Below are 22,869 nucleotides of genomic sequence, written 5' to 3'. Positions count from 1 at the left end.
GGATTAACCCTGTAAAAATTATTTGGAAAATAATATAAGTAATGTATATAACCCTTTTATTTGGAGTAAATAATATACAGCACAGGGCACCACCACTGGACTTACGGCAGCACAAGACAGCACCACTGGACTGGACTTATATGGCAGTAACCCTGGACTTGTACGGCAGTGTCAGACAGGATGGCACTTAAAAAAACTAGTCCCCAAACAGCACATGATGCAAAGAAGAAAAAGAGGTTCAAGATGGAATTGTCCTTGGGCCCTCCCACCCACCCTTATGTTGTATAAACAGGATACACACACTTTAAGAAGCCAATCATTTCAGCGACAAGGTCTGCCACGCAACTGTGGCTGAAATGACTGGTTTGTTTGGGCCCCCACCAAAAAAGAAGCAATCGATCTCTCCTTGCACAAACTGGCTCTACAGAGGCAAGATGTCGACCTCATACTCAACCTTTAATCCCTCACCCCTTTCAGTGTGTACATCCTCCTCCTCCTCACAGAGTATTAATTCGTCCCTATTGGAAACCACCATCACAAGTCCCTGTGTACTTTCTGGAGTCAATTGCTGGTCAAGGTCTTCCTGTAGGAATTTATAATTCATTTTGATCAACATCATCTTCACATTTTGTGGAAGTAACCTCCTACTCCGATCGCTGACAAGGTTACCGGCTGCCCTAAACACTCTTTCGGAGTACACACTGGAGGGGGTTCAACTTAGGTAAAATAAAGCCTGCTTGTGCAAGGACTTCCAAATTGCATCTTTTTTCCTGCCAGTATACATACAGACTGTCTGACATGCCTACTTGGATGCTGTCACTCATGTAATCGTCCACCATTCTTTCAATGGTGACAGAATCATATGCAGTGACAGTAGACATGTCAGTAATCGTTGGCAGGTCCTTCAGTCCGGACCAGATGACAGCTCTCATTCCTGACTGCCCTGCATCACCGCCAGCGGGTGAGCTAGGAAATCTCATCTTTTTCCTCGCAGCCCCAGTTGTGGGAGAAAATGAAGGAGGAGCTGTTGACAGGTCAAGTTCCGCTTGAGTTGACAATTTTCTTACCAGCAGGTCTTTGAACCTCTGCAGACCTGTGTCTGCCATAAAGTGAGATACAACATAGGCTTTAAACCTAGGATCGAGCACGGTGGCCAAAATGTAGTGATCTGATTTCAACAGATTGACCACCCTTGAATCCTGGCAAAGCGTAATCGCTCCGTCTTAGCTCCTCCTTCAATTTCTCCAGCTGCTTCTGCAAAAGCCTGATGAGGGGAATGACCTGAATCAAGCTGGCAGTGTCTGAACTGACTTCACGTGTGGCAAGTTTGAAGGGTTGGGGAACCTTGCACAAGACGGAAATTATTCTCCACTGCGCTTGAGTCAGGTGCATTCCCCCTCCTTTGCCTATATCGTAGGTGGATGTACAGGCTTGAATGGCCTTTTGCTGCTCCTCCATCCTCTGAAGCATGTAGTGTTGAATTCCACCTCGTTACCACCTCTTGCTTCAGGTGATGGCAGGGCAGGTTCAGGTGTGTTTTCTGGCGCTCCAGTATTCGGCATGCAGTGGCTGAATGTAGAAAGTGGCCCGCAATTTTTCAGGCCACTGACAGCATCTCCTGCAAGCCCCTGCAATTTTTCACAAGATTCTGCACCACCAAATTAATTGTATGTGCAAAACAAGGGACATGCTGGAATTTGCCCAGATGTAATGCACACACAATATTCGTGGCGTTGTCCGATATCACAAATACCCAGGAGAGTCTAAGTGGGTTAAGCCATTGTGTGATGATGTCCCTCAGTTTCCGTAGGAGGTTGTCAGCAGTGGGCCTCTTACAGAAAGCGGTGATACAGAGCGTAGCCTGCCTAGGAACAAGTTGGCGTTTGCGAGATGCTGCTACTGGTGCCGCTGCTGTTTTTGCGAGAGGCAATACATCTACCCAGTGGGCTGTCACAGTCATATAGTCCTTGTCCACATGTCCGTGGTTAAGTGGACAGTGGATACAACTGCATTTTTTAGGACACTGAGGACACTTTTTCTGACGTCTCTGTACATTCTCGGTATCGCCTGCCTAGTGGAGTAGAATCTAGATGGGATTTGGTACCGGGGAGACAGTAGCTTTATCAAGTCCCACTGAACTAATTGCGGATACCGGACACACGTCTAACACCAACATAGCTGTCAAGGCCTCAGTTATCCGCTTTGCAACAGGATGACTGCTGTCTTATTTCATCTTCCTCGCAAAGGACTGTTGGACAGTCAATTGCTTAGGTGAAGTAGAACAAGTGATCTTCCGACTTCCCCTCTGAGATGACGATCGACTCCCAGCAGCAACAATAGCAGCAGCAGCAGTAGGCGTTCCACTCAAGGATCCTCCGGAGGAATCCCAGTTAGGAGAGGACTCCTCAGTTTTGCCAGTGACATGGCCTGCAGGACTACTGTCATCACTGAGGAGGAAGTTAACGTTGAGAGAGTTGGTGGTGTGGCTTGTAGGAGCTTGGGTACAAGAGGAAGAAGGGATTTAGGTATCAGAGGTGACGTATAAGGGAGGATGTTCCTAGGTTGTTAACGTCCTTACCCCTGCTTATTACGGATTTACAAAGGCAACATACGGCTTGACACCTGTTGTCTGGATTTGTGGAGAAATAATTCCACACCGAAGAGGTGGCTTTTTTGGTAGTTTGCCCAGGCATCACAATGGGTTTATTCATCCCATGGACAACAACTGTCTCCCCCGATGCCTGACTTAAACAAACCACATCACCATCACAATCCTCATCGTCAACTTCCTCCTCAGCACCAGCAACACCCATATCCTCATCCTGGTGTACTTCAACAGTGACATCTTCAATTTGAATATCAGAAACTGGACTGTGGGTGCTCCTTCCAGCACTTGCAGAGGGCGTGCAAATGGTGGAATGAGCCACCTCTTCCCGTCCAGTGTTGGGAAAGGCAGGCATCGCAACCGCAGACACAATTGGACTCTCCTTGGGGATTTATGATACCATCTTAGAACGCACAGTTCTTTGCTGTGCTTTTGCCAGCTTAACTCTTATAATTTTTCTAGTGGGAGGATGAGGGCTTCCATCGTCATGTGAAGCTGAATCACTAGTCATGAACATAGGATAGGGCCTTAGCCGTTCCTTGAAACTCCGTGTCGTAAATGGCATATTGGCAAGTTTACGTTTCTCCTCAGACCATTTAAATTAATTTTTTTAGGTCTTTTTACTGAACTTTGGCTTTTTGGATTTTACATGCCCTCTATTATCACATTGGGCATCGACCTTGGCAGACGACGTTGATGGCATATCATCATGACTAGTGGCAGCAGCTTCTGCACTAGGAGAAAGTTGTTCTTGATTTTTCCCTATTTTATCCTCCAATTTTTTTTTATTTTTTTGGAGTTATATAACACAATATGTGGAACAGGAGAGCGTACCCCTAAACCACAATGGGGAAAACCCTGTAAAAATTATCTGGATTAAATATCAATAACCTCTTTATTTGGAGTAAATAATATACCTCACAGACCAGTACCACTGGACTTATATGGCAGTACCTCTGGACTAGATTTATACAGCAGTATCACTGGACTTACATGGCAGTACCACTGGACTGGATTTATACGGCAGTATCACTGGACTTATACACTAGTACCACTGGAATTATACAGCAGTACCACTGGACTTATATGGCAGTAGCTCTGGATTTATATGAGAGTACCCCTGGAATTATACGGCAGTATCACTGGATTTATACGGAAGCACCACTGGACTGGATTTATACAGCAGTACCACTGGACTGGATTTATACGGCAGTATCACTGGACTTATACGCCAGTACCACTGGACATATATGGCAGTATCACTGGACTGGATTTATACGCCAGTACCACTGGACATATACGGCAGTACATCTAGACATATATGGCAGTACCACTTGACTGAATTTATACGGCAGTACCACTGGACATATACGGCAGTACCACTGGACATATACGGCAGTACCACTGGACATATACGGCAGTACCACTGGACATATACGGCAGTACCACTGGACTGGATTTATACTCCAGTATCAATGGATTTATACAGCAGTATCACTGGACATATACGGCAGTATCACTGGATTTATACGGCAGTATCACTGGACTGGATTTATACGCCAGTACCAATGGATTTATACAGCAGTACCACTGGACATATACGGCAGTATCACTGGACATATACGGCAGTATCACTGGATTTATAAGGCAGTACCACTGGATTTATAAGGCAGTACCACTGGATTTATAAGGCAGTACCACTGGATTTATAAGGCAGTATCACTGGATTTATAAAGCAGTATCACTGGACTTATACGGCAGTACCACTGGACATATACGGCAGTACCACTGGACATATATGGCAGTATCACTGGACTGGATTTATACGCCAGTACCACTGGATTTATACGCCAGTACCACTGGACTTATACGGCAGTATCACTGGAATTATATGGCAGTACCACTGGACATATATACGGCAGTATCAATGGACTGAATTTATACGGCAGTACCACTGGACATATACGGCAGTATCACTGGACTGGATTTATACGCCAGTACCACTGGATTTATACGCCAGTACCACTGGACTTATACGGCAGTATCATTGGAATTATATGGCAGTACCACTGGACATATATACGGCAGTATCACTGGAATTATATGGCAGTACCACTGGACATATATACGGCAGTATCAATGGACTGAATTTATACGGCAGTAGCACTGGACATATACGGGAGTGCCACTGGACATATACGGCAGTATCACTGGACTGGATTTATACGCCAATACCAATGGATTTATACAGCAGTACCACTGGACATATACGGCAGTATCACTGGACTGGATTTATACGGCAGTACCAATGGATTTATACGGCAGAACCACTGGACATATACGGCAGGATCACTGGACTTATACGTCAGTACCACTGGACTTATACGTCAGTACCACTGGACTTATACGTCAGTACCACTGGACTTATACGTCAGTACCACTGGACTTATACGTCAGTACCACTGGACTTATACGTCAGTACCACTGGACTTATACGTCAGTACCACTGGACTTATACGTCAGTACCACTGGACTTATACGTCAGTACCACTGGACTTATACGTCAGTACCACGGGAACTATATGGCAGTAACACTGGACTTATACGGCAGTATCACTGGACTAATACGGCAGTATCACTGGACTTATACGGCAGTAACACTGGACTTATACGGCAGTAACACTGGACTAATACGGCAGTATCACTGGACTAATACGGCAGTATCACTGGACTGGATTTATTCGACAGTATCACTGAACTTGTACGCCATTAGTACTGGACATATATGGCAGTATCACTGGACTTATACGGCAGTATCACTGGAGTGGATTTATACGGCAGTACCACTGGACATATACGGCAGTATCACTGGAATTATATTGCAGTACCACTGGACATATACGGCAGTATCACTGGATTTATATGGCAGCACCACTGGACATATACGGCAGTATCACTGGACCTATACGGCAGTATCACTGGATGTATACAGCAGTATCACTGGACTGGATTTATAAGCCAGTACCATTGGATTTATACGCCAGTATCACTGGACATATACGGCAGTATCTCTGGAAATATACGGCAGTATCACTGGACATATACAGCAGTACCACTGGACATATACGGCAGCACAGGGACACCACCACTGGACTGATGCAGGACAACACAGAATCACTGCAATGGACTGGACTTATACACCAGCAATGGACATATGGCAGCAGAGGACACCACCACTGTGACTGGACTGATGCAGCACAAGACACTACCACTGTACTGATGCAGTACAACACAGCACCACTGGACTGGACTTATACAGCAGCACTAGACATATGGCAGCAGAGGACACCACCACTGTGACTGGACTGATGCAGCACAATACACCACCACTGAACTGATGCAGTACAACACAGCACCACTGGACTGGACTTATACAGCAGCACTGGTCATATGGCAGCAGAGGACACCACCACTGTGACTGGACTGATGCAGCATAAGACACTACACTGGACTGAGCAGCACAAGACAGCATTGGAATCGCCATCCCACTTTCCCTCCCGCACAGACACTGAGGACAGAGACACGTCCTCTCGCTACACTTTCCAATTCCGGAGTGAAAACGGCGGTGACGCGCGGCTCCTTATATGAAATAAAAAAACAGCGAGAATCAAACATTGGGATGATGACGTTTTGCCTCGATCCGGGCTCGGGTAGTGAAGTTCGGGGGGGAGGGAAGGGGGGGGTTTGGTTCTCAGAGAACCGAACCCGCTCATCTCTAGTGCAAACAGAGCTTGATGGCCAATGTCTGAAATAAAAGCACTAAAGTACTAAAGGACTGATACAAAGTAATTATTAAAAGAATTTGTGTTACATGTCTGTATGCCTGTTTATTTGATACATTGTTTACTGGTATTAGGTTAGATTTTATGATATACTAAATATTGATCACATTTTATATTATAAAATAAACAAGTATCTTAAATGACAAAACACTGAATCCATATTTTTATTCGTTCTCACATAGGGGGTAATTCCAAGTTGATCGCAGCAGGATTTTTGATAGCAACTGGGCAAAACCATGTGCACTGCAGGGGAGGCAGATATAACGTGCAGAAAGAGTTAGATTTGGGTGGGTTATATTGTTTCTGTGCAGGGTAAATACTGGCTGCTTTATTTTTACACTGCAAATTAGATTGCAGATTGAACACACCACACCCAAATCTAACTCTCTCTGCACATGTTATATCTGCCTCCCCTGCAGTGCACATGATTTTGCCCAGTTGCTATCAAAAATCCTGCTGCGATCAACTTGGAATTACCCCCATAGGGCCTAATTCAGAGTTGATCGCAGCAGCAAATTTGTTAGCAGTTGGGCAAAACCATGTGCAGTGCAGGGGGGGCTGAAATAACATGTGCAGAGAGTTAGATTTGGGTGGGGTGTGTTCAAACTGAAATATAAATTGCAGTGCACTAATTGGGGTTCCCGGTCACTCTACGAAGAAAATGACACCAAAAAAACATAAAAAACTCACGTCGACCTTTTTCCATGTCGACCTTGTTCCTGTCGACATTTTGTCCATGTCGACCTTTTGACCATGTCGACCTAAGGTGTGTCGACCGATTGGCGTCGACCTAAGGTGTGTCGACCTTTTTGTTGTCGACCTGGAGTCCGGATACCCCCAGGGAAAGGGTGCAGGGGGAGTTGTAGGCCCTGGAAGCAGCCAGGGCCCTATAGCAGCTGCACCCTCGGTCATACCTCCCAACATGACCCTCTCCAGGAGGGACACACTGCTCTGCTTCTGGACTTCTCTCTTAATTTAAGATTGCAGGCACCTGTGTTGAACAGGTTAATGGATAAGAAAGGTGTTTCACCACAGGTGCTGGCAATCATAAATTAAGAGTGAAGTCCAGGAACAGAGCATTCTGTCCCTCCTGGAGAGGGTCATGTTGGGAGGTATGCAGACCCTCCAACATGACCCACCCCACTAGGTACAAAATGCTCTGTTTCTGGACTTCCCTCCTAATTTATGATTGCCGGCACCTGTGTTGAACTAGTTAAATGATAAGAAAGCTGTTTCTTCACAGGTGATGGCAATAATAAATTAAGAGGGAAGTCCAGAAACAGAGCATTTTGTACCTAGTGGGGCGGGTCATGTTGGAGGGTATGGGTATGCCCTCGGTAGTTACGCCACTGGGTACAAATGCATTTATTGTTTTTGCTTGCAGGATAAATACTGACTGCTTTTGCACTTGGAAGTAGAAATTTTTGCATTGGACTTGCTGATTAGCTCAGCTGTTTCTTTAAGCATGACACATGATTGTGGGAGATGGATCATATCAGTGTAGAGCTTTACTAAGAGGAGAGACAGAGATCGCCACTGACTAATTCCCCTTATCAGGCATGGACAATGGGCCGGATCTAATCTCTTAACAGGAAATATCAGAAACTTGCTAGACAACTACTGTATAATAGCTATGCCCATGCTGCACATACTGTATATAATATGATCATTAGATATATAATTTTAGCTCCAATTTAGGAAGATGTGGAAAATAAGATTTTAAACCTACCGGTAAATCTTTTTCTCGTAGTCCGTAGAGGATGCTGGGGACTCCGTAAGGACCATGGGGGATAGACGGGCTCCACAGGAGACATGGGCACTTTAAGAAAGACTTTAGGTATGGGTGTGCACTGGCTCCTCCCTCTATGCCCCTCCTCCAGACCTCAGTTAGAGAAACTGTGCCCAGAGGAGACGGACAGTACAGGGAAAGGATTTTTGTTAATCCAAGGGCAAGACTCATACCAGCCCACACCATTCACACAGAGCCGGATTATACAATACACGGCTGCTCCAGCTCCCTACACTGTCAAGGCGGCTGGCTGCCTGTAGGGGGAGCTGCAGCGATAACGAGCAGCTCCTCACAGGCAGTACACGAACGGCACGTTCTCCTGAGTCTTCTTTGAAACAGAGCCGTCCGGGTGAGAGCAGGCAGCGGCTGCTGCTGTCTCTCAGTCTCCACTGACTCTGCAAGCAGCCAGGTGAAGAAAGGGCCAGTAGGCCATGTTGTCCCATATACTGCAACAGTTTGTGTGGTGAGTAGCATGTGATTGAATGGGTGGCATGCTTCCTCTTAATGGTGTGTGTCATCACAGTGTGTGTATATATGTATATATGCTGTGTGCATGTAATATAAGTATGTATATATGCTATGTGCATGTAATATAAATATGTATGTATGTATGTATGCTGTGTGCATGTGTACTATGTGTATGTATCATGCTGTGTGCATGTATAGTGTGTGTGTGTGTGTATGTACAGTATACTGTGTGTATGCATGTATACTTCCTGTATGTATGTATGCTGTGTGTGCTGCGTGTGTTTGTTTAAGTATGATAATGTATGTGTGTGTGTGTGTGTGTGTGTGTGTGTGTGTGCGGTGGTCTGACACTCAGGTGCTTCTGTATTTAATTGTAATCCGGTTAAAAAAGTCAGGAGCCCGTAGCCTCGACACATTGGTATACCGTGACCTTGTATATAGTTTAAAAAAAAAAAAAAAATCTGATTGCCCCTGCCTTTTTTTTACCAGGGGGGAAAAAAAATAAAATCTATCTATCATATAGTGGGGGCGGCACTCAACGGACTTCATAAGGCAAATACTAACGTATCAGAACTTTATTCCTTCATCAGAGTTCACTGATGAAGGCTTAATGTTCCGAAACGTTAGTGCTGTTCATGTGGTTGGTACAGTGATTTTTGTTTGCCTTATGATGTCCGTTGAGTGCCGCCTCCACTATGTCTGCTATTAAATCCTCATGGGCCATTGTGAATATTGCTGAGAGTGCCGGGCACTGCTGCATCTGTATATGTATGTAAATATATATATATATATATATATATATATATATATATATATATATATATATATATATATATATATATACATACAGTACATACATGTACGGAAACCCCCCAACGAAAATCCTGCGTTTGCCACTGCCCCAGCTAGAGCTGTTCTGCCTCTGACACAACCGCCCCCTGCTGTCTTGCACACTGAAGTCACGCTGCATCGCTGAGTGGCAGCACGAAGGGTTACGCAGCTACTGTACGGGTGTAGTATGGCTGACCGGCGGTCTCCTGACCGCCGGTCAGCTTACCGACGCCGGGATCCCGGCAGCATACCGACGCCGGGATCCCAGCGGGGAGAGGCGAGTGCAGCAAGCCCCTTGCGGGCTCGCCACGCTGCGGGCTCGGTGGCGACGGGTTCTATTCCCACTCTATGGGTGTCGTGGACACCCACGAGTGGAAATAGTCCCTGTCGGTCGGCATGCCGACCATCGGGATAGTGGGTGTCGGGAAGCTGCATGAGGTCATGTGACCGTCGGTCTCCCGACCATCGGTCACATGAATAGCAGCCAGTAGCAGACCACACCTCCTCCCAGCGTCTCTCTGAAGAGAGACAGACCAAGCGGATTGAAGCAGAGAATGAACAGACCTCTGACTGCAGCTGATAAAAAGTGGCAAAGGTCAAATAAGTAAAGAAATCTGGATTTTGAAAAGGCGAGTGACAATCCCACACAGTGATACCAGTAGCATGTGTTTCAGTGTACACTGTGCAGCAGTGGGCTGGGGGGGGAGGACATATCATGAAGGCTATGTCATCTTCTGTGTGAATGTATGCCATGAAGTGTGTATGTCAGTAAGTGTGTTTGTGTCAGTGTGTGTATTTGTGTCAGTAAGTGTGTTTGTGTTAGTGTGTGCATGTCAGTAGGTTTGTGTGTCAGTAAGAGGTATCAGTCAATAAGTGGTGTCTAAGTCAGTCAGTCAGTCGTATCTGTGTGATAAGTGTGTTGTGTGTGTCAGTAAGGGGTATCTGTGTTAGTAAGTTTTCTCTGTCAGTAAGGTGTGCCTGTAAATATGTATGATAATGTGTCAGTAAATAGTGTCAGTAGGGGATATCTGTCGGTAAGTGGACTCTGTGTCAATAAGTGTGTGTTTCAGTAAGTGTTTGTGTCAGTAAGGGGTGTCAGTAAATGTTTGTATCAGTAACTTGTATCTGTATCACTAAGGGGTGGCTCTCAGTATGTATATGCCAGTAAGTGGTGTGTAAGTAAGGTGTGTTTGTCTGTGTCAGTAAGGGTGTCTGTCAGTAAGTGTTGACTGTGTCAGTAAGTGTGTTTGTGTCAGTAAGCGGTGTCTGTGTCATTAAGTGTATGTGTGTCAGTGTTTGTATCAGTAAGATGTCTGTGACATGTCAGTAAGTGGTATCTGTCAGTAAAAGGTGTCCATGTCAGTAAGGCAGTGTGTGTGCAGCTATGGGGGCAGTGTGTGTGTGTGTGTGTGTGTGTGTGTGTGTGTGTGTGTGAGAAACTGCATGCAGTTGAGGGAGGGGGGACCTACACTGATGGTCTAAATCTGGCTCTGGATGTGGGTACAGCGAATTGCTGTAGTGGGAGGAGCAGGCACACACATAATGGACATAACCAGGGGGGTAGTTCTGATAAGAGGGCCCCCCTATCTAAAGTACCCCAGGCCCCCTGAAGGCATCAGTCCGAGACCAATGAAGCTATAACATAACCCTTTAGTAAGCAAAACTATATACAAGTCTTGCAGAAGTAATCCGCACTTGGGACGGGCGCCCAGCATCCTCTACGGACTACAAGAAAAAGATTTACCGGTAGGTTTAAAATCTTATTTTCTCTTACGTCCTAGAGGATGCTGGGGACTCCGTAAGGACCATGGGGATTATACCAAAGCTCCCACACGGGCGGGAGAGTGCGGATGACTCTGCAGCACCGATTGAGCAAACAGGAGGTCCTGCCGCCCAAGATGAGCCCACCTTCCTAGTGGAATGGGCCTTGACCGATTTTGGTAACGGCAATCCAGCCGTCGCATGCGCCTGCTGAATCGTGTTACAGACCCAGCGAGCAATAGTCTGCTTTGAAGCAGGAGCGCCAACCTTGTTGGCTGCATACAGGACAAACAGTGCTTCTGTTTTTCTGACTCTAGCCGTTCTGGCCACGTAGATTTTCAAAGCCCTGACCACATCAAGGGACTCGGAATCCTCCAAGTCTTGTGTAGCCACAGGCACCACAATAGCTTGGTTCATATGAAAAGATGACACCACCTTAGGCAAAAATTGAGGACGGGTCGGCAATTCCGCTCTATCCATATGGAAAACTAGATAGGGGCTTTTATGAGACAAAGCCGCCAATTCCGACACTCGCCTAGCCGAAGCCAAGGCTAACAACATGACTACATTCCAAGTGAGATATTTTAACTCCACCGTTTTAAGTGGTTCAAACCAGTGCGACTTAAGGAAACTCAACACCACGTTAAGGTCCCAAGGCGCCACCGAGGCACAAAAGGAGGCTGAATATGCAGCACTCCCTTCACAAAAGTCTGTACTTCTGGGAGAGAAGCCAATTCTTTTTGAAAGAAAATGGATAATGCCGAAACCTGAACCTTAATGGAGCCTAATTTTAGGCCCAAATTCACTCCAGTTTGTAGGAAGTGAAGGAAACGGCCCAGATGGAATTCTTCCGTAGGAGCATTCCTGGCCTCACACCAAGAAACTTATTTTCGCCATATACGGTGATAATGTTTAGCTGTCACGTCCTTCCTAGCCTTTATCAGAGTAGGAATTACCTCATCCGGAATGCCCTTTTCCGCTAGGATCCGGCGTTCAACCGCCATGCCGTCAAACGCAGCCGCGGTAAGTCTTGGAACAGACAGGGCCCCTGTTGCAATAAGTCCTGTCTTAGAGGTAGAGGCCACGGATATTCTGTGAGCATCTCCTGCAGTTCCGGATACCAGGCCCTTCATGGCCAATCTGGAACAATGAGAATTGTCTGTACTTCTCTTTTTCTTATTATTCTCAACACCTTTGGGATGAGAGGAAGAGGAGGAAACACATAGACCGACTGGAACACCCACGGTGTCACTAGGGCGTCCACAGCTATCGCCTGAGGGTCTCTTGACCTGGCACAATACCTCTGCAGCTTTTTGTTGAGGCGGGACGCCATCATGTCTATCTGGGGCAGTCCCCACTGGCTTGCAATCTGTGCGAAGACTTCCTGATGAAGTCCCCACTCTCCTGGATGCAAGTCGTGTCTGCTGAGGAAGTCTGCTTCCCAGTTGTCCACTCCCGGAATGAACACTTCTGACAATGCGCTTACATGATTTTCAGCCCAGCGAAGAATCCTGGTGGCTTCCGCCATTGCCACTCTGCTCCTTGTGCCGCCCTGGCGGTTTACATGAGCCACTGCGGTGATGTTGTCTGACTGGATCAGAACTGGTAAGTCGCGAAGCAAGTTCTCCGCTGTATATGGCCCTCAGCTCCAGGACGTTGATGTGAAGACAAGTCTCTTGACTTGTCCACAGTCCTTGGAAGTTTCTTCCCTGTGTGACTGCTCCCCAACCTCGGAGGCTCTAGTCCGTGGTTACCAGAACCCAGTCCTGAATGCCAAACCTGCGACTCTCTAAAAGGTGAGCACTCTGCAACCACCACAGGAGAGACACCCTGGCCTTGGGGGACAGGGTGATCAACTGATGAATCTGTAGATGTGACCCGGACCACTTGTCCAGTAGGTCCCATTGGAAGGTCCTCGCATGGAACCTGCCGAATGGAATGGCCTCGTAAGATGCCACCATCCTTCCCAGGACTCGAGTGCAGTGATGCACAGACACCTGTTTTGGTTTCAATAGGTTCCTGACCAGAGTCATGAGTTCTTGAGCCTTTTCCATTGGAAGATAAACCCTTTTCTGGTCCGTATCCAGAATCATGCCCAAGAAAGTCAGACGAGTCGTAGGAACCAGCTGCGACTTCGGGATATTGAGAATCCAGCTGTGTTGCTGTAACACCTTCAGTGAAAGTGACACGCTGTTCAGTAACTGCTCTCGTGATCTCGCTTTTATGAGGAGATCGTCCAAGTACGGGATAATTGTGACTTCCTGCTTGCGCAGGAGAACCATCATTTCCGCCATTACCTTGGTGAAAATTCTCGGGGCCGTGGAAAGCCCAAACGGCAACGTCTGAAATTGGTAATGACAATCCTGTACCGCAAATCTCAGGTACGCCCGATGAGGTGGATATATGGCAACATGAAGGTATGCATCCTTTATGTCCAGAGATACAATAAAATCCCCCCCTTCCAGGCTGGCGATGACCGCCCTGAGCGATTCCACCTTGAACTTGAACCTTTTCAAGTATAGGTTCAGGGATTTTAAATTTAGAATGGGTCTGACCGAACCGTCCGGTTTCGGGACTACAAACAGGGTTGAGTAATATCCCCTCCCTTGTTGAAGTAGGGGAACCTTGATCACCACCTGTTGAAGATACAATTTGTGAATTGCATTTAACCCTATCTCCCTTTCTGTGGGAGAAGTCGGCAGGGCCAATTTGAAAAACCGGCGAGGAGCCACCTCTTCGAATTCCAGCTTGTAACCCTGAGAAACAATATCTATTGCCCAGGGATCCACCTGTGAGTGAACCCAGATGTGGCTGAAAATTCGAAGACGTGCTCCCACTGGGGCGGACTCCCTTAGCGGAGCCCCAGCGTCATGCGGTGGATTTTGTAGAGGCCGGGGAGGACTTCTGTTCCTGGGAACTAGCTGTGTTGTGCAGCTTCTTTCCTCTGCCCTTACCTCTGGCAAGAAAGGACACACCACGTACTCTTGTTTCTTTGTGACCGAAAGGACTGCATTTGATAATGTGGTGCTTTCTTAGGCTGTGAGGGAATATAAGGCAAAAAATTTGATTTACCAGCTGTAGCTGTAGAGACCAGGTCCGAGAGACCTTCCCCAAACAATTCCTCACCCTTGTAAGGTAAAACCTCCATATGCCTCTTTGAGTCGGCATCACCTGTCCACTGCCGGGTCCATAGGACTCGTCTAGCAGAAATCGACATAGAGTTGATTCTAGAACCCAGTAGACCAATGTCTCTTTCAGCATCTCTCATATATAAGACAGCATCTTTTATATGTCCTAGGGTCAATAAGATGGTATCCTTATCCAGGGTTTAAATTTCCGCTGATAAGGTATCTGTCCATGCTGCTACAGCGCTATACTCCGAAGCCGACGCAATAGCCGGTCTGAGTACCCGAATGTGTGTAAATGGACTTCAAGGTAACCTCCTGCTTGCGATCAGCAGGATCCCTGAGGGTAGCCGTATCTTGGTATGGCAGCGCTACCTTTTTGGATAAGCGTGTCAACGCTTTGTCCACCCTAGGGGAGGATTCCCACCGTATCCTGTCCGTTGGCGGGAAAGGATACGCCATAAGAATCCTTTTGGGAATCTGCAGTTTTTTGTCTGGAGATTCCCAAGCATTTTCACATAACTCGTTCAGCTCATGTGAGGGAGGAAAGGTTACCTCAGGTTTCTTTCATTATACATGTGTACCCTCGTGTCAGGGACAGGGGGTCCCCTCTGTGATATGCAAAACATCTTTTATTGCAATAATCATATATCGAATACATTTAGCCACTTTTGGCTGTAACTTTGCATCATCGTAGTCGACACTGGAGTCAGAATCCGTGTCGGTATCTGTGTCAACTATTTGGGATAGTGGGCGCTTTTGAGACCCCGAAGGTCCCTGCGACATAGGGACAGACATGGGTTGACTCCCTGGCTGTTCCCTAGCTTCCGCTTTGTCTAATCTTTTGTGCAATAAATTTACATTAGCACTTAAAACATTCCAGATATCCATCCAGTCAGGTGTCAGCGTTGTCGACGGAGACACCACATTCATTTGCTCCTCCTCCCTAGGAAAGCCATCTACCTCAGACATGACGACACACGCGTACCGACACACCACACACTCAGGGAATCCTCTTATCTGAAGACAGTTCCCCCACAAGGCCCTTTGGCGAGACAGAGAGAGCGTATGCCAGCACACACCCAGCGCTATATGACCCAGGAAATAACACACACAATATGTTTACCTAGATAGCGCTGTATGTATTTTGCGCCAAATATGTGCCCCCCCCCCTTCTTTAAAACCCTCTTTCACCGTGGATAAGCAGGGGAGAGTCCGGGGAGCTTCCTCTCAGCGCTGTGCTGTGGAGAAAATGGCGCTGGTGAGTGCTGAGGAAGAAGCCCCGCCCCCTCGGCGGCGGGCTTCTGTCCCGCTCAAATATCTAAAAAACCTGGCTGGGGCTCTTTATATATACAGTGCCCAGCTGTATATATATACTTTTGCCAGAAAACAAGGTTTATTGCTGCCCAGGGCGCCCCCCCCCTGCGCCCTGCACCCTTACAGTGACTGCCGTTTGTGTGTGCTGTGTGGGAGCAATGGCGCACAGCGTTACTGCTGTGCGTTACCTCAGTGAAAAATCTGAAGTCTTCTGCCGCCTCTGAAGTCTTCTTTCTTCTCATACTCACCCGGCTTCTATCTTCCGGCTCTGCGAGGAGGACGGCGGCGCGGCTCTGGGACGGACGGCGAGGGTGAGACCTGCGTACCGATCCCTCTGGAGCTAATGGTGTCCAGTAGCCTAAGAAACAGAGCCTAACATTAAAGTAGGTCTGTTTCTCTCCCCTCAGTCCCTCGCTGCAGGGAGTCTGTTGCCAGCAGGCTCCCTGAAAATAAAAAACCTAACAAATGTACTTTCTTTCAGGAAACTCAGGAGAGCTCCCTGTAATGCACCCAGTCTCCTCTGGGCACAGTAGTAAACTGAGGTCTGGAGGAGGGGCATAGAGGGAGGAGCCAGTGCACACCCATACCTAAAGTCTTTCTTAAAGTGTCCATGTCTCCTGCGGAGCCCGTCTATCCCCCATGGTCCTTACGGAGTCCCCAGCATCCTCTAGGACGTAAGAGAAATAAGGTTTTTGTTTGTTTTTTGTCCAAATCACTTGTCGATGCAATTTATCAGGAAAATAACACCTGTGCAATGAAGGGATACTCTGATGTCTGGGTGCGTTTAGGTATTAGCTACTAGTTCTCTGGACCAGTCTCTGTGGACATCCTAGCTGGATGACACATATGCTGTAGCGCTGATAATCACCCACACTAATTTTAATGCTGGTGATAGAACTAAGTGCTATTGTCTGCGCCGGTAACCCATTATTATACAGGTTGAGTATCCCATATCCAAATATTCCGAAATACGGAATATTCCAAAATATGGAATTTTTTGAGTGAGAGTGAGATAGTACAACCTTTGTTTTCTGATGGCTCAATGTACACAAACTTTGTTTAATACACAAAGTTATTCAAAATATTGTATTAAATGACCTTCAGGCTGTGTGTATTATGTGTATATGAAACAAATGAATTGTGTGAATGTACACACACTTTGTTCAGTGCACAAAATTATTAAAAATATTGATTAAAATTACCTTCAGGCTGTATGTATAAGGTGTATATTGAACACAAATGCATTCTGTGCTTAAATTTAGGTCCCATCGCCATGATATCTCATTATAGTATGCAATTATTCCAAAATATGGAAAAATCCGATATCCAAAATTCTTCTGGTCACAAGCATTTTGGATAAGGGATACTCAACCTGTATTGTTATATGTGAAGTCCTGTCCCTGGCAAAAAATAAGATTTTAAACCTACCGGTAAATATTTTTCTCGTAGTCCATAGAGGATGCTGGGGACTCCGTAGGGACCATGGGGAATAGATGGGCTCCACAGGAGACATGGGCACTAAAAAAACTTTAGGTATGGGTGTGCACTGGCTCCTCCCTCCATGCCCCTCCCCCAGACCTCAGTTAGAGAAACTGTGCCCAGAGGAGACGGACAGCACGAGGAAAGGATTTTGTAAATCCAAGGGCAAGATTCATACCAGCCACACCAGTCACACCGCATAACATGGGATATACGAACCAGTCAACAGTATGAAATAAAACCAGTATCAGTCCAAAACTGATCCAACTGAAACATAACCCTTATGTAAGCAACAACTATATACAAGTCCTGCAGGATGCTGTCTGCACAGGGACGGGCGCCCAGCATCCTCTACGGACTACGAGAAAAAGATTTACCGGTAGGTTTAAAATCTTATTTTGTCTTACGTCCTAGAGGATGCTGGGGACTCCGTAAGGACCATGGGGATTATACCAAAGCTCCAAAACGGGCGGGACAGTGCGTACGACTCTGCAGCACCGAATGAGCAAACATTAGGTCCTCATCGGCCAGGGTATCGAACTTGTAGAATTTTGCAAAAGTGTTTGAACCCGACCAAGTCGCGGCTCGGCAAAGTTGTAATGCCGAGACGCCCCGGGCAGCCGCCCAAGAAGAGCCCACCTTCCTAGTGGAATGGGCCTTAACCGAATTCGGTAACGGCAATCCAGCCGTAGAATGAGCCTGCTGAATCGTGTTACAGATCCAGCGAGCAATAGTCTGTTTAGACGCAGGAGCACCAACCTTGTTGGCTGCATACAGGATAAACAGAGCCTCTGTTTTCCTAACCCGAGCCGTTCTGGCCACATACATTTTCAATGCCCTGACCACATCTAGGGACTCGGAATCCTCCACGTCCCTTGTAGCCACAGGCACCACAATAGGTTGGTTCATATGAAAAGAAGAAACCACCTTAGGCAAAAATTGGGGACGAGTCCGCAACTCCGCTCTATCCACATGGAAAATCAGATAAGGGCTTTTGTGAGACAAAGCCGCCAACTCTGACACTCGCTATGCCGAAGCCAAGGCCAATAACATGACCACCTTCCAAGTAAGATACTTCAATTCAACTGTTTGAAGCGGTTCAAACCAGTGAGACTTAAGGAACCGTAACACCACGTTAAGGTCCCATGGTGCCACTGGAGGCACAAAAGGAGGCTGGATATGCAACACCCCTTTCACGAAAGTCTGAACTTCTGGAAGAGAAGCCAATTCCTTTTGAAAGAAAATGGATAAGGCCGAAATCTGAACCTTATTGGAGCCTAACTTTAGGCCCAAATTCACTCCTGTTTGCAGGAAGTGGAGAAAACGTCCCAGATGGAACTCTTCCGGAGGAGCAGTCTTGGCTTCGCACCAAGACACATACTTCCTCCAGATACGGTGATAATGTTTCGATGTCACCTCCTTCCTAGCCTTTATCAGGGTAGGAATGACCTCCTCCGGAATGCCCTTCTCCGCTAGGATCCTGCGTTCAATCGCCATGCCGTCAAACGCAGTCGCGGTAAGTCCTGGAACAGACAGGGCCCTTGTTGTAACAGGTCTTCCCTTAGAGGAAGAGGTCACGGTTCTTCTGTGAGCATTTCCTCTAGATCCGGATACCAGGCCCTTCGAGGCCAATCTGGAACGATGAGAATCGCCTGAACCCCTCTTCGTCTTATGATTCTCAGTATCTTTGAGATGAGAGGAAGAGGAGGGAACACATAGACCGACTGAAACACCCACGGTGTCACCAGTGCGTCCACTGCAATCGCCTGAGGGTCCCTTGACCTGGCGCAATATCTCGGAAGTTTCTTGTTGAGGCGTGAAGCCATCATGTCTATTTGAGGCAGACCCCACTGACTTGCAATCTCTGCGAAGACTTCCTGATGAAGTCCCCACTCTCATGGATGCAGATCGTGTCTGCTGAGGAAGTCTGCTTCCCAGTTGTCTACACCCGGAATGAAGACTGCTGTCAGAGCGCTTACATGACTCTCCGCCCATCGAAGAATCTTTGAGGCTTCTGCCATTGCCACTCTGCTCCTTATGCCGCCTTGGCGGTTTACATGAGCCACTGCTGTGATGTTGTCTGACTGAATCAGAACCGGCAGACCTTGAAGTAAGGTCTGTGCCTGACGAAGGCCGTTGTATATGGCCCTTAATTCCAGAATGTTGATGTGTAGACAAGCCTCCTGGCTTGACCACAGACCCTGGAAGTTTCTTCCCAGTGTGACTGCTCCCCATCCTCGTAGACTCACGTCCGTGGTCACCAGAACCCAGTCCTGGATTCCGAACCTGCGACCCTCTAGAAGGTGAGCACTCTGCAGCCACCACAGGAGCGATACCCTGGCCCTTGGGGACAGGCGGATCATCTGATGAATCTGTAGATGTGACCCGGACCACTTGTCCAGAAGGTCCCACTGAAAGGTTCTGGCATGGAACCTGCCGAATGGAATGGCCTCGTAAGATGCCACCATTTTCCCCAGCACTCGCGTGCAGTGATGTACCGACACCCTGTCTGGCTTCAACAGGTCCCTGACCAAGTCCCGCAGTTCCTGGGCTTTTTCCGTCGGGAGAAAGACCCTCTTTTGTTCCGTGTCCAGAATCATGCCTAAGAAAGGCAATCTGGTTGTTGGAACTAACTGTGACTTTGGCATGTTTAGAATCCAACCGTGTTGTTGTAACACCCTCAGGGAGAGTGATACTTTGACCAGCAACTGTTCTCTCGATCTCGCTTTTATCAGATCGTCCAAGTATGGGATAATTGTGACCCCCCTGCTTGCGCAGGAGCACCATCGACGCCATTAATTTGATCTCTCAGATAGAAAGTATTAGTAGAGAGTGGAATATAAATAGGAAAGAGCGGAGGACCGGTGGAACGCAAAAGCGTCATTTCGGGTGACGGACTTCCTGTCTGGGAGAAAATTTCATTTAAATATGCAGGTGTTTTGAATTTAAAAAAGGGTGTTTTGTGTCAACTTAATTAAGAGGGTATAAAAGGGAGTTGTCTCATTCTCTGGCCCTATGCTTCTGAGGAAGGTCTTAGGACCGAAAACGCGTTTAAGCAAATCATCATTTGGTATTCCTGCGCTTCCATTATTTGGCTATCGACTCCACATCTAACGTTTCTGGCAGCTGGGATTTCTTTCTGGATGCAGAGGGACTTTGGGTCGGTGCAGTGACGGGATATCTATTGACCTACCATGAGATTGGTGATATATGCCCTTTAAGTTTTTTAAATTGTGAGTGTAATATATTTTTTATTAAATTTTGTTTCTTTTAAGACTATATTGCACCATATTGGTCTTTTTTTAAGTCTTCAGTATTTTGTTGGGAATTTCTGGATATACCTCCTATAAGGATGACACACACAGAATAATTCCATCTATTATCCTGTTGACGATTCCTGGATATACCTCGTATGAGGATGATATGCACTGATAAAAGTTTCTCTATGTGAGTGGAACCAATAAAAACACGCTTTGGATATTTATCATTATATATTACACTATTGTGTTTATTTCTTTTTATTGTTCTAGAATCCAGTACTATTTATGTAAGTGGATCATACTCTGGTCTTTTGTAAATCATAGACCACCTCTCTGAATGTGTTTGTGGTTACGGTAGCGCCACGAGTTCTCATTTTGGTTTTCATATGCCATTAATTTGGTAAAAATTCTCGGGGCCGTGGACAGCCCAAACGGCAACGTCTGAAATTGGTAGTGACAATCCTCCACTACAAATCTCAGGAACGCCTGATGAGGTTGATAAATGGGGACATGAAGGTATGCATCCTTTATGTCTAGAGACACCATATAATCTCCCTCTTCCAGACTTGCAATGACCGCCCTGAGCGACTCCATCTTGAACTTGAACCTCTTTAAGTATAGGTTTAAGGATTTTAAATTTAGAATGGGTCTGACCGAACCGTCCGGTTTCGGGACCACAAACAGGGTTGAGTAATAGCCCATCCCCTGCTGCAGCAGGGGAACCTTGACCACCACTTGTTGGAGACACAATTTTTGAATAGCTGCCAAAACTACCTCCCTCTCTGGGGAAGAAGTCGGCAGTGCCGATTTGAAAAACCGGCGAGGAGGCACCTCTTCGAATTCCAGCTTGTACCCTTGGGAAACAATGTCTATTGCCCAGGGATCCACCTGAGAGTGAACCCAGACTTGGCTGCAAAGACGAAGACGTGCCCCCACTGGAGCGGACTCCCCCAGCGGAGCCCCAGCGTCATGCGGTGGATTTAGTAGAAGCCGAGGAGGACTTCTGTTCCTGGGAACTGGCTGTAGCTGGCATCTTTTTCCCCTTGCCCTTACCTCTGGCATGAAAGTAAGATCCCCGAGCTCTCTTGGATTTATGCGACCGAAAGGACTGCATCTGATAATGTGGCGCTTTCTTAGGCTGTGAGGAAACATAAGGTAAAAAAGTTGATTTACCAGCAGTAGCTGTGGAAACTAGGTCCGCGAGACCTTCCCCAAACAACTCCTCACCCTTGTACGGCAAAACCTCCATATGCCGCTTTGAGTCGGCATCACCCGTCCACTGTCGGGTCCACAGTGCTCGCCTGGCAGAAATCGCCATAGCGTTTGCTCTGGACCCCAGTACGCCTATATCCCTCTGAGCCTCTCTCATATAAAGGACTGCATCCTTAATGTGGCCCAGGGTCAATAAAATAGACTCCTTATCCATTGTATCCATATCAGCAGATAAGGTACATGTCCACGCCAGTACCGCGCTACAAACCCAGGCCGACGCTATTGCCGGTCTGAGTAATGTACCTGTATGTGTGTAAATTGACTTCAAGGTAGTTTCCTGCTTGCGGTCAGCAGGATCCCTGAGGGTAGCGGTATCTTGAGACGGTAGCGCCACCTTCTTAGAAAGGCGCGTCAACGCTTTATCCACCCTTGGGGAGGATTCCCACCGTATTCTGTCCTTGATTGGGAAAGGATACGCCAGAAGAATCCTCTTGGAAATCTGCAGTTTCTTATCTGGAGTTTCCCAAGCACTTTCAAATAATTAATTTAATTCAAAGTGGGGTGGAAAAGTAACCTCGGGCTTCTTTTCTTTAGACAAGTGGATTTTTGGATTAGGCACCCAGCTCCCCCCCCCCCCCCCCCCCCCTCCCTGCACCCAACAGTGTGCGCAGTGTGTGTGTCTCTGTGTGGGAGCAATTGCTGAAGATCTGAAGTCTTCTGCCTTCCTATACTCACCCGGCTTCTATCTTCCGGCTCTGCGAGGAGGACGGCGGCGCGGCTCCGGGACGACCCGCTAGGGGAGACCTGCATTCTGACTCCCTCTGGAGCTAATGGTGTCCAGTAGCCTAAGAAGCAGAGCCTTGAAACTCACAGAAGTAGGTCTGCTTCTCTCTCCTTAGTCCCACGATTCAGGGAGCCTGTTGCCAGCAGGTCTCCCTGAAAATAAAAAACCTAACAAAATACTTTATTTCAGGAAGCTCAGGAGAGCTCCCTGTAGTGCACCCAGTCTCCTCAGTGCACAGTATTAAACTGAGGTCTGGAGGAGGAGCATAGAGGGAGAAGCCAGTGCACACCCATACCTAAAGTTCTTTTAGTGCCCATGTCTCCTGTGCCCCATGGTCCTTACGGAGTCCCCAGCATCCTCTAGGACGTAAGAGAAACACCCATTATGTGCCCTTTG

The 22,869-nt window shown here is 47.1% G+C and overlaps 1 protein-coding gene across 4 annotated transcripts in view; it reads left to right on the top strand.

Annotated features, from left to right (window-relative positions):
• Positions 1-8,372: 8,372 nt before the first annotated feature.
• LOC135023985 (interleukin-1 receptor type 1-like) overlaps positions 8,373-22,869 on the top strand; it is a 189,121-nt gene continuing 174,624 nt past the window's right edge. For 2 of the 4 annotated variants that reach the window (XM_063953431.1, XM_063953432.1), the window contains exon 1: positions 8,374-8,699. The gene's annotated coding sequence lies outside the window, so the exon portion shown is untranslated. Of the gene's footprint in view, positions 8,700-22,869 lie in introns of all 4 variants that reach the window. The other 2 variants (XM_063953429.1, XM_063953434.1) reach the window with 2 other exon arrangements.

Source organism: Pseudophryne corroboree, chromosome 2 (assembly GCF_028390025.1).
Source record: "Pseudophryne corroboree isolate aPseCor3 chromosome 2, aPseCor3.hap2, whole genome shotgun sequence".
Lineage (NCBI taxonomy): Eukaryota > Metazoa > Chordata > Amphibia > Anura > Myobatrachidae > Pseudophryne > Pseudophryne corroboree.
This window is presented reverse-complemented; position numbering and strand designations above follow the sequence as displayed.